The sequence below is a fragment of the Etheostoma cragini genome, chromosome 6, assembly GCF_013103735.1.
Source record: "Etheostoma cragini isolate CJK2018 chromosome 6, CSU_Ecrag_1.0, whole genome shotgun sequence".
In the NCBI taxonomy this organism is placed as follows: Eukaryota; Metazoa; Chordata; class Actinopteri; order Perciformes; family Percidae; genus Etheostoma; species Etheostoma cragini.
This window is the reverse complement of record NC_048412.1, coordinates 24,109,653-24,126,970: the sequence shown is the minus strand read 5'-3', so window position 1 is coordinate 24,126,970 and position 17,318 is coordinate 24,109,653. Positions and strand designations below refer to the sequence as shown.

Below are 17,318 nucleotides of genomic sequence, written 5' to 3'. Positions count from 1 at the left end.
TGTGTGTTTTTTCTTTTGTGGTAATACCTGGTATTACCCATAATATCTGAAAATGACAAACGTGGTACCTACAGAATGAAATATCAAAGCAGGCATGACACTCAAAATGCTACTGTCAGATCCTATCCTATCTGTCAGTGCACCTACTCTGTGCTGCTAACCTGACAGAAGTCAGTGCTTTGTTCTGACCTAGAATTCATTACTAAATGTATGTTGATGACTGAGCCGTACATACATATAGACTCCACGCTGATTTTGAGTACTTCGCTACAGTTGACCTTTTGCGTCTGTGATAATAATGTGCAGTAAAATTAGCACAACCAGCAATCTGCACAATTCTTGTTAAATCAACTGAAGAAAGAGCTGTCAACTTGAGCTGAGCCCTCTGTCATGGATTTCGGGGGTCTTAGCGAAGGCTGGAAAACTGTCAGGCTGCAGGTGTAGTTCAGTTTTTATTCTTATTTCAAACAATCTGAAAAACCTGATTGATTTATTACAGTTTTTTCCAACTGCTTACACGCGTTTTCTGAAGAAGCTATGTCCCCTTTTTTTTCAAAACTCTACACTCAATTCCCAAAACTGCACACACAAAATGCAAAATACTTCACATCTCCTTCAAAATGAAACAATACACAGATTCTATCTTTGGTTGATACATGATGAATAAGTGTGGCCCGGATGGCTCTCCTTCTTTCTCTTCTTCCCTCCTCCTCCTTCTCCTCCTCGTTGTCATCCCCTGTCTCTCCCTCCTTGTCCCCTTGTTCTGTCTATTGTTGGTATCCATTGGTTAAAACAGGTAGTCTGCCCTTTGACCTATGTATAGGCCTATACTAATGCAGTGATTGGTAAGTGTAAGCGTAATGTGTTTGCACATGTGAGGAGTGTGTGTGCCAAAATCCAGTCAGTATCTTGTGTTAGGAGTAGGGTTCATCAGTGAAGAGAACACCTCTCCAAAGTGCCAGAGGCCATTGAATGTGAGCATTTGCCCACTCAAGTCGGTTACGACAACGAGAGATTAACCCTAACCATAACACCAGATACTGACTGGTTTTCGGACACCCCCAACACAGTAAAACTAAACAATTTAGAGTGGCATTATATTGTGGCCATCCTAAAGCACATCTGTGCAATAATCATGCTGTCTAATCAGCATCTTGATATGCCACACCTATGTAGTGGATGGATTGTCTCGGCAAAGGAGAAGTGCTCACTAATACAGATTTATACAGATTTGAGAACAGTATTTGAGAGCAATAGGCCTTTTGTGTACATATAAATAGTCTTAGATCTTTTAGTTCAGCTTATGAACAATGGGGGCAAAAACAAAAGTGTTGTGTTTATAATTTTGTTTAGCATTTTGATTGGTTGTGTTTGAAAAAGGAAAGCAAGTCCCTTCCTGTTAGATTTCTTTGTGTTGGGTAGACAATTGTGTGTAATGTTTTTTAAAAAGGGTTTTACGCAATTGAAAACTGAGTGAAAGGCAGGTGTGTAGTTTTGCACTTTGAGTAAGAGGTTTCAAAAATTGTGTGACATGAAAGGATTTTGTGTGTAACCAGTTGAAAAAAAAAAACTTAACTTGGACCTTTTTTGGGGTCCAGGAAAAGCCACAAAGGGACAATTTGAAAGATATTTTTTTGCCTTTTTAGTACTAAACTGTATCATGAAAAAAGCTGGATATAAAAAAAAAGTACAGTCTATCGCTATGTGATACAGACCAGGATAATGAGCTGCTTCAGTGTCTTGCTCAACGATAAGAGTTAATTCAGAGTGTTATGACAATAGAGTCATTTTGCGCCATTGTGAGCTGGAGTAGCAGGGTTACTTTGCAAGGTGACAGTTTATAAAGCTTGTGATTCAATCCCTGGGAAAAGTGACAATCTGGCCCTAAGATGCCCGGGCTTGTGTTTAGAGAGCTTTGCTGCATCATCTCCCTGTCTTGCCTTAGGAACTGCAAATGAATACAAATAGTTTGCTACACTGTTGTGTTGGGCTTTTGATGAGCGTGGACACAGAGGCCTGCTGAAAATGTATGCAGTACTTTGAGAAAGCAGGGCTTTGAGTAATAGACTAAGTAATGTTGCACTTTGCTAGCTGCTTTCATATGTACTGATTATTTCACTGAGTTGCATATTTTAGCTTATGCAAACAATGACTCATTATCATACTGAAAATCATAGAGAGTTGCCTCTTTGAATCTAAGGCTTGGTGTCACTTGACTAAAATGAATAAAATGTTGAGTTATCGGATAACTGTCAGAAAGAATGACAATATCTTTGTATTCTTTGTTCTTATTCACCAAGGACTCTCCACAGGTTTGATACAGTTAAATCAAAGCAAAAGTACCAAACTGTTTATGTATAATATGAATCTAACCAAAGAATGAGCATCTACAGTATATTTCTGACATCTTGGACTTTGTGTGTGTGTGTGTGTGTGTGTGTGTGTGTGTGTGTGTGTGTGTGTGTGTGTGTGTGTGTGTGTGTGTGTGTGTGTGTGTGTGTGTAAACATTTAGATTTGGAATCTGCCTGAAGGTTTCAAATATAAAATGGTTGTATGCTTTTGATTATGGCTGGTATTAACTAATATTTGATAAAGCCACCTGAGACATCTTGCTTTAAATTTGCACCACAAATGTGCCGTTTCTCTTCCACCTCCGGATGATTTCTAATAACTTTGGTTGTTTCCTCTAGCGCCATCATCAGGTCAGAATTTCAAATTAAACTAAACTAAGATGGTTAAACATTATACCTGCTTATCAGCTTGTTAGAATTCTGTTAGTCTTGTTTTTCAGAGTATGTATAAATAAAAATAATACCTTAGCTGACACTCAAACTCAACTGATGCTAACTACAAACACTTGCAGCTTTTGGAATGTCTGTATAACTATCTAAATAAGCTCGAAGGGACTTGTTGTAGTCTATTCAAGTGAAAATTTAGCCATGGGGTATTGAATTATTTTTGTGAAATACTTTAGATGTATTCCTTAGGTGTGGAAAACATTACTAAACAACTTCATTCCCCTAAGCATCAAAGGCAGAAACTCCGAATCGAGGAGTCTTAGGCAACATTGCGAGGGTAGATCTTTCCATTTGAACATTCAAGGTCTTTCTCAGTTGAGACGAGATACCAGTCCTCCGGTGTTTGGGTGGGTGGTTACTGTCAGATGGAGCGACACGAAGTCTTTCTGACATTAGAAAACAGCTGAAGATGAAGACATTTCTGATATTTGAGACAGTACCTTCTGTCCACATGGGCAATAATCAGTTCTCCTTCACTTCTTTCTTGATTGTGTTGCTCACGTAATATCGCAGGGCACTCTTAACAACACCCTAGACTGAGACTTTTATGCAAAACGATATGTAACTGAAATGATTATGTAACATGAAATGTCTTTTGAGTGATATACCTCGTGGGCTGGTGTGACATAACGGACAGCTTTATTATCATACCTTAACAACATGCATAAAGCAAAAAATAGCAAGAGAAAGCAAGTAGCCCAGCCTTGTCTTGAGTGACAGTTGGCCACCAGCTCATTGCATACGAAGGTCTTTAGCTCTCCAACACTGCAGTACTTAGTCAGCTTCAGGTGCTGTAGTCAGCTTACACACACACACACACACACACACACTCTAAGCATCCCTCGAGCTCTAAAGTCCATGTGGCCTGCTTCTATCTGCCATGCAACGATGAGAGGATTTAAAGCCTCTGAAAGGGTCATTCACCAAATGCTACTTCTCTTCAGGGTGTTCGAAACTGATGATTTCAGAGCAGTCCACCTGTGTTTGATGTTTTTAGGCTGCATACATCATTAGTGTAAAGTAGCCATATATCTATATAGTGTTATATATATAGTATCTGCATTCATTAGTTTTCTATTAATCTTCCAAAAATGTGTCTTGATGGCGTTGGCACAGAGAGATGCTGACAGTTTCATTGCAATGCTTTGCTCACTGATCTTCACAGTGCATGAATATCACTGATCTGCAAGCTCAATGATCAATTTAATGCTGGTGATCTACACCAGTAATTCTCCACCATGAGTACTTGTTACCAAGGGGGAACTATTGCAAAAATAGAATAAAATATGTCCTCATAATTGTCTTAAGGAGGAAAACAAAAATAGGTATACTTATACAATAGCAAGTAAACGACCAGCTACAATGTGCTGACTGCCGCCCGTCAATCTGAGACAGTCATAACACCTTAACACCACCTGCTGTGATTGAGCGTTCATCAACAATGTCTTCATGACACTTTTAGTCAGACAACAAATACCTGCACATATGCCACATCAAACCACATCCCCTCATTTGACAAGTTCCCCTCCATACATTCTCTCATACAGCTGGTTAATATGTTCTCCCCCAGGACTCAAAGAAGTCAGCATCAAACACCAGACAAGATGGCATTTTCTCATTGCTGTTTTCTTCTTTAATAGTTTTAGCTAAGTAACAATCTGCTTTATTTGGAGGTACACACATTCACACCTGGCATATGCTCAGAACAACCAGTCTTTTACTATTGGGCACTTCACAGCTCTTCAGGCAGAGTTTTGGGGTGAAGTGTGATGTTCAGGCTCATTGCAACAGTAGCTGCAGGTGTGGGAGCTTGTCTCATTCACTGCCCTATATTTTACCCAAATGTTCTGTTCTTTCCACACAGTCAGACCTACAGAGTGTTTGTGAGCGTATTATGAGTGAGAGATTAAAGTGCATTGCATAGAAAGTATGTAAATAGGTCTGAAATGTGTAAATACAATATTGTAGAGCCTCTCGACTGATGCTGGATGTTAGTCTAGCCTGTATATTGCCAACATTAGAAGCCATTAGTTTGTAGCACAGTTTTTTCAGTCATATCGTAATATATTGGCATCTGCGGTTTCTACAGTTTTAATAATAATATCTCCCTAATGTTCCTCATCAAAAGCTTCATCCAACACACACAATACACTATATCAAATTAAAGCACATGATACCTTTTCAATGCCAAAATGACACAACTGAAGTAATGACCCGTAGGTTATTATTGAAAGAAAACTGAAAGGCGTTACAGTAAAAGTGTGGTTTTGGTCTTTTGGCACTGAGCAAAGCATTGTGGGTAGAGCATGCTAACAACACGTAAGTCGAAATGGCTCAGTGAAAAGCATGGCCAAACATATAAAAAAATACTGTATATTTTAAAGTAGAGAACGTTTTAAGGATGTTGATAGAAGATGACTAAATAATAGCAGTGCACACAATGTAGCTCCAAATCCTGATGTGTATTGGATGCACGGTTGTGTCAAGCATCAAAGAAACAAAACACCGGCACTCGGTTTTGTTTCTTTGATGGAAAATGAACCAGATTCATTATAGATGATCTTTGTAGAAAGGTACCTTGTTTTATACTTCTCTCATTCAACATTAGCATGCTAACAGCCTGACCATGCTAGGAACACAATCACATAATTTTCAGTAGCCTATCTAGCCTTATATTACATGGATGAAAAAGGTTAATATCCGTAGTAAATGATTAAGCCTCTAGATTCAAAATGTTATTTTAAAACCAAAGAGCATAGATTAGTCAGAATGAGCTGTGGCTTCGGTTAAATTTAACCTATGAATACAATAATGAGCAGTCTGTAATGCATACATGCCATGTACCATACACAAAAAAAGCATAAATGATACGCAAAGAGGAAGGAAAAGAAGAAATACTGAGTACTGGAAAAAAAAACAAAGCAAGAAGACACTAACACTAAGAGAAGTATTGGACCTCTTGTCAGTAAAAAAATGGAATGAGAATTACCAAGAGTCAGACAGGTTGAAAATAGTTTATGTTAATAAATATATAAAGATAATATATGACATATTATAGTACACCCTTGCCCGACCGAGCCAACAGCAAAAAACATTGTTGGAGCCTGCCTGCATAAACACAGTTCAAACAGAGAAGCACTGGAGACTCATCAAGAAAATATGGTTCTAAAATAGCTTTAATTTATGAATGTCTGACCTCTGGCCTCGATAGAAACAGTAAGCAGCCAGCAAACGTGTAAGCCCAAAGCTCTTTTCTAACCTTTAGCTTTCTGCCAGCTCCCAGCAACGCATCAGCTACCCAGGTGTTAGCGCCGTAGAGCTACAATAAAGAAGAGCGATGCACAAAGACACCAAGGAACAGCAACCTTGATAGAGCTGCTGGCCAGTTAGCAATACAGCCACCTTGACAAAAGAGTAAAAATAGACTTGAGGAAGCTGTAGAAAAATGGCCTGGACAAGGTAATCAGCATGGCAACAGCAGTTAATATTGCTTGCTTTAGAGGGTTTGTGAATGGAGACGTCAGTTCCAGCTCTATGACAGAAGTTGAAATGGTGTTCTCGTGATAATTTGGACTGTTGTCACAGCCAAGGAGCTCCAAGGTTTGGGGATAAGATGATAGTGGAATTATTTTCTGCCAAGTTTTAGATTGTCTAGAAGTGTCCTTTCCTCAGTTTCATCTCTTTTCTCCATTTGTTATTTAAGGGTACATTAAGGTGAAATCCGCTGTGCCATTTTTAAAGTAAATCTCCAAAACCCTCTTCACGTTGGAAGAATTACCTGAGTCATCAAATATCAATATTTCTAATGAGGATTTACTGATATAAATACTATATTCTATACACTCACCAAAATTATAAATGCAGCAAACAACAACACAATAGTCTTATTTCTCTCAAATGTTGTTCTCAAATCTGTCTAAATCTGTGTTAGTGAGCACTTTTTACATTACATGACAGGTCAGTTAGCTGACGCTTTTATCCAAAGTGACTTCCAATTAAGTGCTTTCAACCCTGAAGGTGCAAACTCCAGACAACAAGTAGTAAGTGCAAGTGCATTAGCTTTAAATAGGCAAAACTTCAAAGAGCCATATGAAAGTGCAGCTTCAAGAAATACAAAAACCAGTCAGTCACACAGTGCAACATATCTCCTTTGCACGGAGTTGATCAGGTTGTTGATTGCTGCCGGTGGAATGTTGGTCCACTCCTCTTCAACGGCTGTGCGAAGTTGCTGGATATTGGCAGAATGCAGATGAGCTTCCCTGAGACAGTTTCTGACAGTTTGTGCAGGTATTCTTTGATTATGCAAACCGATTTTTGCAGCAGCTGTTCGGGTGGCTGCTCCCAGACAATCTTGGAGGTGAAGATGCTGGATGTGGAGGTCCTCGGCTGGCGTGGTTACACATGGTCTGCGATTGGGAGGCCGGTTGGATGTACTGCCAAATTCTCTTAAACGCCTTTGGAGACGGCTTATGGTAGAGAAATGAACATTCAATTCAGGGGCCATAGCTCTGGTGGACATTGCTGCAGTCAGCATACCGATTGCATGCTCCCTCAAAACTTGCAGAAATTTTAGAGTGACCATTAATGTGGCAAGGTCAAGCAGACCTGTGCAATAATCATGCTGTCTAATCATCAACTTGATATGCCACACCTGTGAGGTGGATGGATTATCTCGGCAAAGGAGAAGTGCTGGAGAATATTTGAGAAAAATTATCCTTTTGTGTACATAGAAAAAGTCTTAGATTTTTTAGTTCAGCCTCATGAAATATGGGGGCAACAAAAAAGTGTTGCGTTTATAATTTTGTTCAATGTGTTTGTGTGTGTGTGTGTTTGTGTGTATTTATAAGAAAGAGAGAATAAAATCTCTATCATTTACTTATACTGAAAGCCAGATCTAACTTGATTAATTTGCAGTTGATTTTGAACATTGTCAGTCTGTCACCAAAGGAAACTGCAATAAAGTGATGGAGATGAAATAATTGCATAGCTCAAGGCTTCAACGAGGGACTTTGATAAGAGAGTCTTTTAAAGTTAGTAAGCTGTTGTTCAAAAGACATTCAGTGATGGAGGAGGTTACCATAACTCAAAGTAAAAACACTAATGCACTTCACACCCGCATGCACACACACACACACACACACACACACACACGCATGCACGCACAACCTTTCTGCCGATGTCCTGTACTTTTAAACATTTTAAGCTGGTCCAGCTGTCCCTGCTGCCATAAAAATATGAGTTAACTGAACCTAAGTTAATTCATTATTTGAAAGTCGTCTCATGAGTTTTAAACCTTCGACTGGGGAAAACAAGTTAAATTACCCTGAGGTACTACATTTAACCAATTAGACAGTTTGGATGGGATGCTCCACGGCCAAAATGCAAATGATTTTTTTTTGTCAGTGAAATTACAACTTTGAAAAGAAATACCTCCAGCAACCCTTAAAAATACCAGTATTTGGAGCACTTGCCAGAAGGACCAGAAGACATATTCATCACTGATGGCCAAAACGAACAAGGATTTAGGACCTTACTGGTGTTCATTAATTTCTTCTTTCTTTTTTGTTGTTTGATCATTTCTAACTCTCAAAGCAGGCAGGCTGTTTTCCATTGAGGCATATTATAAAGTGTCAAAGTGAGACACTAATCAGTTGCATCACAAATCATGCCCTAAGGTGGTAGTAAATTTGGAAGTGATAATTTATGAATGAAAAAGCGAATGGGACAAGACAGGGAAATTAAGGCGAAAGCTACATTGCATATCAGCTCATTTTATATTTTCCTCGCAGGCAAATCAACTTCTCAAATGAATTATTCCTTATTTTAAACAGATGTTTGCAGCATGCAGAGACGAAGATAAACAGCTGGTGATAGTATAGGAAAGTGTACTTCTTCCAGATAAGAGTTTTCTTCTGATCATTAGCCATGTAGGACTATACATACTCCGCACCATGTGCTATATTCTACACGGTGTCTTGCAGAACTCGTCTCCACTGTGCTCTGCTTTTCTCCCATATCCCACGATGTAGCAGAACGCAGTTCGAAGAATACAAATATGCATAAGAAAGAAGAGTTTTGCGACAAGATTTTCAATTTTTTCACTGGACTCAAACATTGCTTGTATGCACTCAACAGGTATCCACATTGCTCTGAGCGCACACTTTGAACTAACCATGTATTGACTTATTGTATATTTACCTTATCAAACTTGTGCAGATGAATCCTGATCATACTGGGTCAGAAAATGGGTGTGCATTGCACTTTTCATTTCTTAGAAAACACAAAATGCTGCTGTTAGCACATTCAAACGCATCACCTTCGGCTTTCGTGAACTAAACTATCCCTCTTAAGTATTTTAGTCTCTGAGATCAAGAAGGAGGCTGCTGCTAGGTAACACCTGGGTTTTGCTGCCCTGTAGACAGTTGCCTAACTGCATAATGAACGGATCAACTGTGGGTCAATACCAGAGCAGTCTGCCAGAGAAATAAGTCTGCTCCTGATTTCATAGGAGAGAAAAGCATCTGTAGTGTGCTAGTTAAGGGATGCTTTGGGGTTTGCTAAGGAAATGGGTCTTTAGTAGCCTCTACAAAAGAAGCTTCTGTGCTTCTTATTTTCCTCCAGTTGTTGGGGGGGGAAACAAAGTCACACAATCTAAAAGGAGTGTGTTAGTAGGCTTTTCAAGATTACAGTGAATTATAGGGATAAATATGATCTCAAGCTTGCCTCCAGATTTTGTTCTTTGAATGCGCCCCCGATCCAATGTAACTAAAAGGATATAATAATAAACATCATCAACAGTATAACAATGCCATTAATTCTTTGATTCATTTATCACAGAGAATTAATCTGAGTGAAAAATAAAACTCCTTTTTGTAAGTGGCATTCTTTGTGTTCATCACAGAACAAATTGAAAAAAAAACTGTGGAATCAGCTTGATAATATCTGCAGCTGTGTACAACTCTCTCTCTTTCTCTCTCTCTCTCTCTCTCTCGCTCTGTGTGTGTGTTTTTTTTATCATTAGGCTTTTCAGTTTGTACTCAACAGCCTTATAATTGAATATCTGCACACAGCAGTGTAATGGAGCTTGGGACGAGAGAGATAGAGGGTGGAAAGAGGGAAGGAGGAAACAGAGGAAGAAGAAAAGTAGGAATTAAGAGAGAGAGAGAGAGAGAGAGAGAGAGAGAGAAATAAAGATAGAGGAGAAGTGACGATTGTGAGACAGAAAGTAAGAGGCTGGTGTTGTCAGGCCAACACCAGCTCTGTGTCTCGCTGTCACTTCAAGGCTCTCTGCTGTTCTATGCTGATGCACACAGTCTTTTTCACCATGGAGTAAGGTGTAAGGAGTGGGGTGTGTGTGTGTGTGTGTGTGTGTCTGTGTGTGTGTGTGTGTGTGTGTGTGTGTGTGTGTGTGTGTGTGTGTGTGTAACCTCACTCCTCAACAAAGAAACCCAAGTTCTTGGCTAATTTCTGCCCACACATTTGCTTCTGGTAGGTCAACCACACCTACCTGCCTATAAAATATATTTCCATATGCCTCACCTGTTTGTTTTCTTACTCAGTACGTCAGAGCAATGTCTTGTACAGTATGTGCAGCATAGTGTTCCTACAAGTGGTTGTTTTTGTATATGTATACATACGTGTGTAGGTGGAAGTGACAAAGCCAGCAATATGTTCCTGTTGCGGTGCAGGTTTAACATATGTTAGTGCTCAGGCTGTGTGTGTGTGTGTGTGTGTGTGTGTGTGTGTGTGAGAAATATCAAATCCAAGAATGTCTTTGTTTGTTTGTTTACACCTTGTGGTGGACATTCTTTGCAAGTTTTTTCTTGGTGTTAAACTACATGGGTCTCATTGTCCTTACAGGTTTACATTGACTGTGGTTGATGTCACTGGATCGGTTAAAATGCACGGGTCCGGATTTTGTTATGTGAGTCTGTTGTTACAGAACAGCAGACTTAAATAAAATGTGATGTGTTAAAGACACAAAGTATTATTCATTCCCGGCTCGGCTCAGTGGTTGGAAGTAAGAGTTACACTCAGGGCAATGTTACGTTTTGCTAATGTTTCTCAAATTGCATCCTTTTGTCTTCAATGTCCTTTTTATTTCATATCTAACACAATATAATATGGATAACAGTCAGCCAGGGATGCATTAAGGATGACTTGACCAAGGTTTCAAATCCAACCTGCACAGCCTTGTATCTGAACTGATGATAGCTACTCAACTGTCCTTGTCAGAGTGCAAAATTACATCTCTCCATGACAACTTGGAAAAGATTGCTTCCCACAAAAAACGCACCTGATGAAGGGCTTGGCTCTGTTGGATCCGATAGTCACCTCTTCAAATCCTTCCACATCCCCTGGCACAATAGAAGTTGGCGAGGCTTTGATGATTCACAAATGACTTTGCAATAACTGGATACCAGAAAACAAGAGCTGCAGAGATGTGATTGTGTGGGTGGTTGGTGCACCATTGGCAGGTGGCAGTATTTTAAAGGTTAAGAATGTGGGCTTCTATTTGGAAATGCTCTGATTTGAATCTGCAGAAAGCCAGAAAAAAATTATAAATTCAGGGCTTAATAATGAAAAACAGGGACTCTTGTTGATCCTGAGAACCAGAAATGATGTAATTTAAAGCAGTGTGTTGCAGATATTTGGTCATTAATCATGGATCTCTGTTCAAGATTTCATGGCAATACATCCAAATCTGTAGTGCATAACGCTTTCTTTTATAATAATGAGCATTTGTTACATTCAGTCCATTGATACAAAGCTAATTAAGACTATCAGTGCCACTTAACTCTCTCTGTATTTTTTACAGTTAGTTCAGAAACTGTTGTCCCGCAACTTTGCTTGCTGAAAATCAAGTGAAGATAATTACCTCTTCTGAAGAGTCCATTATCTTTTTTTCAATCCTCCGGGTCCTCCTTGGCTACAAGCAACTGTGTGGAGGATTGGTCGCGGCTTGTATCATGTGGATGTGCCAACAGTTTTGTTGTCATTTCTTAGAATTCCTCATGGGCGTGACAGAACAGAAACTATGCACTAAAGCTTTAATAGTAGTTGAAATATTTCAGTAAAAGCCAAGAATTGGTCAACGTGCTGGTGGCGCTAGAGGTAACTTTAACGGAATCACCAGAGTAAGTAGGCTTCGTCCTCTGTGAACCTTTAATGTCTGTACCAAATTTCCAGACTAGCTATCCAATACTGGACGCAATAGTTCAGTCTGGACCAAAGTGCTGGACCACCAGCAACAACAAGTGTCCTTGCTGCCAGTAGTGGGAGTTTGCGCAGCCATTATAAATTGAGAAGTGAAAAACACTGTGTTCATATGCCAGCCCATTCCACACTGGCATCCTCTACACCTCATCGTCATCCTGCCTTGGCATTAAGCCCAGCCAGGTGGCAGTTTGCACATGTCTAGTCCTGTCCTCCTTGTTCAACCATCCATCATCCCGTCTTTCTGTGGCACTTCTTACAGTGCAACATTCAACCCCTCCCTGCATCTTTCCATTTTCTCCTCCAGCTCTTCAGGGGTCTGGCTGTCACAGTGTGTTTCCTGTTACAACTCTTCAGGTTCCTCTCTGTGCTGTCAGCCCCAACATTCTGTTATCTATCCATCTGAAACATGGAGACTGACACAAGCTGATCTCTGCAGTGGTTCCCCTGGAGTTAGTTAAGTTTGGACTAGTGGGGGGTCCGGTAGACATGGCAGTGTGAGATTCACATGTCATACCACCTGAAATGAAAGCAATGGTTCACTGGCGGTTGGGCATTTGTTGTTAGTAGATTACTTTAAGACAATATGTCTAAAACGTATTTGCAGCCATACAGTAGTTTAATTAGAAGTAAATTGAACGCTTATTGTTAATGTGCTTGTGGATGCACAATTGTGTTGTGCTTCAAGTATGAAACACATGGATGAGGATACACATATTAGGTTATCTAAGGTATCCTGACATCACTGCCCACCCTCATTGCAGCTAAACATTTAGTGGGGTTTTAGAGTGACATCAATTTTCTCACCCAAATTCTCAGCAAGAAAGCAAATAAGCACATTCCCCCTTACGTTTTTATTCATACGGTTTCATGCATTTTATGTTGATCAAAGAACCGGCTATTTTCTAGCACGGTTGCTCATCATTTATACCAATGATTCATGCCCATCAAACCTTGGAAGTGCTCCAACTGCCAGTCACCTCAGCTTGTGTTTATGCAACAAATGAAGGGATTTTTATTTCCAGAATCCTGGATACTCATAATCAAGCCTTTCACTTTGCTACCTAAATTGTTGCTCAAAAACACTTTGGCAGGACGGGTGTTTTGCCATGCACCTTTTGCTTCTGATCTACAAGCCTCATGCAGTGTCTCACACTGAGAACTACAGCAGTATGAAACGTCCTAATTAATACTCATGGGACAGGTTAACTTGCTAAAATATGGATTACGTTGGTATGAAATGTGTGCATGTACTGGAGCTGCATAAGCTTCAAAATTAAATGTTGGTTTGGAGCAGATTGCACATGTCGCAACAGGACAAGTAAGAGAAGGCTGCAGAAGGCTGAACGTAAGAGAAGGCTGCAGAGACTCACGCAGCATAAAAAGTAGCAGAAGCAAGAAGAAGAAGAAGAAGAAGCGAAAGATGAGAGGAGAGGACAGAGGCAAAAGGCGGAGGAAAGGAAAAAGATTACTACCAGAGTACATCAGGCTTAGCTTCACATCCTTAATGGTAACCATGGAAATAATTATAGAGCAGACAGACAGACTGTGTTAGAGAGAGAGGGAGTGAGAGCTAGAGAGAAAGCAATGGAGAAGAAAAGACAATGGCAGAGGAGGAGAGAAAGAAAACCGTAGGGGGTAAAGTAGCTGAAATGTTTGTTGGAATTCCTAAACATTGTCTCTGTAGTCTCTGGTAATTAGGAACTATTTGAAGATGGCATGAGCAGGGATGTGGTGGAGGTTAACACGTTGTCTAGTCAGTTTAACCACCTTCTGACAGTAGCTGCAGAATTGTTTCTCGTATTTTTAGCCTGAAATATGTCTCTTTTTTAACGTAAGACTGCACAAAGATAGGGTATCTTAAGTTGGGAAAAAACATGAATGAAGATATCCATCACCAGCACAGAGGTCATATTTGTATCCATCTTCATATCTAACCAGCGATAAGTGACTGGTGCGGTGAGTACAGCAACAGTACAGTGACATAATACACCAATGGTTAAAAAAGTTGCTTCAAACCCACAGTTGTCATGGAAACAGATCTTAGATACCCTTTACCCCTCTGGAAGTGTTGATTGCTTATCATTGCTGAAAGCCCAATCAATGGTGACGTCTTTAAGACGGGAATAAAAAAGTACTTCATGTCAGTTGTATCATTTATACAATGTCAGATACAGCCCACACTGAGACGTATAAGTGCATGGCTGTTTTACATAATTGGGTGGATTTGCTGGCTGGTTATTATATTTCTGAGCAGTATTTAAATATTCCTATGGAACAGCATGGGAGCTCGTGGGAAATTAACAGGAATTATGCAAGAGTTAGTGTATAAAAGATTAGCATTCTTATTTTGATTGGTCATGATTTTGTGTGTTGTGTGTGTGTGTGTGTGTTTGTGTGTGTGTGTTTGTGTGGTAGGCACACTCTGGGCTTTGAGAATGTCTATTGGGTAATGACATGATGCATGCTTCCCACACATTTGCCCCTGGTACTGAACTTCACACTGCTGTGTGTGCGTGTCAGTAAAATGTGGAAGGGAAACAGAAAGGGGTGAGAGGCGAAGAGAAAAGGATGAGAGGAAAAATTGGAAAGAAGATAGAGGAAGAAAAGTGATTAGGGCTTCTTGCAGGGCTTAAAATCACTCCAGGTCCCAGCAGGGATGCAGCCAGCCCCCCCTTCACTCTCTCTCTCTCTTGCGCGCTCTCTCTCTCTCTCGCTCTCTCCCTCTCTCCTGGAAGAGAGAGAGAGGTGGAGAGATTAAAGCGCAGGGCATCACTGCCGCTCCCTCCCTAAACTGTTGTGCTGTCCACCTGTGCAGAATTATTTCCGCCCAGACAGCAGACAGGAGACACTTCGACATCCATCGCCGGCCAACGGATTACTTGAGGTTGATCCGCCGTTTGGTGCGAAGGCAGACGAAGGACTAAGTTGCCATTATCGCCTCGTTTTTTTTCTCCCGCTGCTGCTGCCTTTCCGTTACTGGCACACGTTCAGTTGTTAGCCATTGCAGTTTTTAGACTACTTTATTTTGTGGCGGTTGCTTGTTTCTTTCCTTTCCACCGAATCCCTTGGTTTTTCTGTCTTTCCACAACGCTCTGTGGTTTTCGGTGGTTATCCACATACGTCCGCCTGCATTGGAAATTAAAGCGTCCGTTTTTATTGTCCCTGCTTGCTCGCTGGCTGCTGCGCTGAAGGCGTCCGATCAGGACGAAAAGGCGCAGTACAGAGAGCAGAGCGGAGCGCGTCTCCAGCTCTACATCGGCGCACAATCTGAGAGGCGATCCTATAGCGCACCGCACCGCTCTTTCACGCACACATGGGCACGGACACGCACGCTGACATGCACGTGCGCACACATGAATGTAAATCCGGAGACGCTGCTATTTTCCCTCTGGGTGCATACATAGCTTTTGATAGAAATTAAACTCCAGAGTTTTCTATTGAGTTTGAAGCAGAAACGCGTTTCCGTCCACCCATCCATGCACCCTTGGCAAGTTAATTTTTGAAACGCACAGGACGGACACCCACTAAGGAAGCCATCGCAGATACATTCTTATCTAAAAGATGAGAGAAATTGGCCCCAGCGGATCTTCCGTCGGTCACCGGAACAGCGAGTGCAGGGTCGGGGCAGAGGGCACCGGGGAGAGAGGACAGGGAGAGGCCGGGGAGGAGGAGCTCTCAGCCGGACTGCCCGCCGCGGAACAGCCGCGGCTGCCGGTCCTCAAGAAGCAGGCTGCTGCTGCCGGGGGGAGGCGGGGGGAGGATGAACAGTGCCTCAGTGTAAAATTATAACACTCAGCCGGCTTTGGGTGTGTTTGTTTTTCTGTCACGTTTCTTCTCTCTAATTAGTGTGGAGATGCGAGATAACGAACAGTGGCCTACTTAATAACTGTCACCCCGTACTCTTATCAACGTGGCACTTTTGGGTCACCTTAAAGGTAAATTCAGCACTTTGGAGAAGTACAAGCCTGCTGTGGCGAATTTACCTGGGCAGTTGCATCTGTAAGGACATCCTCCCATCTACAGGTCACTTACATCAGTTTAACTCTGTGTTATGATTACTGATGTGTTATTTTCTTGGTAGTATTTGTAGTTGATACATTAGATTTACCCAATAGATAATCTTCATATAATCTTTGTATAGGGCCTGTGTCTGTGGTGCTCAGTAGTGAGTTTATGATCACCAAATTGCACTTGATGGTATTTTATATCTTCTAAATATTACTAGGCTATAATATTTCTTTAGGATATTATATATAAATACATAGTTTTCTGTTATATTTGTATAGTATTGTACTTTACTGTAGTTCTTTTTCTAACATACCTTAAGAACTCACTTACTCTAAGATATAGCTAGATACTGAAGGAACCCTGCTTCCAGGTGCCTTGGTAGTGGAGACTAGCAGTTTATCATTTATTCATATCCTTATTTGTCTATGAAATATTTAAAGGTCATGGATTGATTTAAGGCCGTCATTCATCCACGTTGCAAAATGGAAGTGCTTTGCTGTACAGGGCTTTTGTAGGGGAGGTGACTTTACTGGCTTTGCTTTAGTTAGAGTCCTTGTGATTCCTATATTTTACTTTATTTGACAGCTGGCTATTTGAGCAATACTTCTCTGTATGGAACTTGAACACAGCCTCATAAACCCTCCAGAGGATGGTCCCTTCCTCAGACAAACACATGTGTGTCATGACACTTGTTGGCAGGTGCCGTTTGCAGATACACCAACACGCTCAGTTATTTATAGACGTTAATATCACTGTGTGCTTTTGGAGTATCGATTCAGAACAAGTGTCGATGCTCGGTGGAATGTAACACAAACTACGGAACTGCTGCAGTTTCATACAGACACCGACACTCAGTGGAATACAGGCTGAAGTCAGTGAATCTCCAGTCGTAGCTGACATCAGCTTACTGTGGAGTCATATAGACTGGAAACCCAGAGACATTGCCTCTACAAGTCTGGACACAAAGCACAGCAAGGCCCACCTGATCTAGGTAGGACATTTATGTTCCCCATATTGTTTATGTGAATCCAACTCGTATCATCTGACGCAGGCATACGTCTTCTATGTGTTGAAAATTGTACATGTTTTCTTTTGTTATGTCCTCTAAAACTTTACTCATATAGCTGTAATGTGCCGTTAAACTTCACCCCGTTTGCACCAATCTCTGGTATGATGACATCACTTTTCTCTGTGGGTTTGTCGTCAAGCTCAAAAGCACAATCAGACCACAGCATGCCATCTACCGTTTCCTCACATGCAGTGTGATATTCATGCAAAAGACTCTGTCTAAA

At 40.9% G+C, this 17,318-nt stretch overlaps 1 protein-coding gene across 15 annotated transcripts in view; it reads left to right on the top strand.

The window, feature by feature from the left end:
- syngap1b (synaptic Ras GTPase activating protein 1b) overlaps positions 1-17,318 on the top strand; it is a 136,719-nt gene that overhangs the window by 61,487 nt on the left and 57,914 nt on the right. Inside the window, exon 1 of one of the 15 annotated variants that reach the window (XM_034873285.1) lies at positions 14,770-17,017. The exons of 13 other annotated variants lie outside the window; for them this stretch is intronic. The gene's annotated coding sequence lies outside the window, so the exon portion shown is untranslated. Of the gene's footprint in view, positions 1-14,769; positions 17,018-17,318 lie in introns of those variants that run through there. One more of the 15 variants, XM_034873287.1, reaches the window with a different exon arrangement.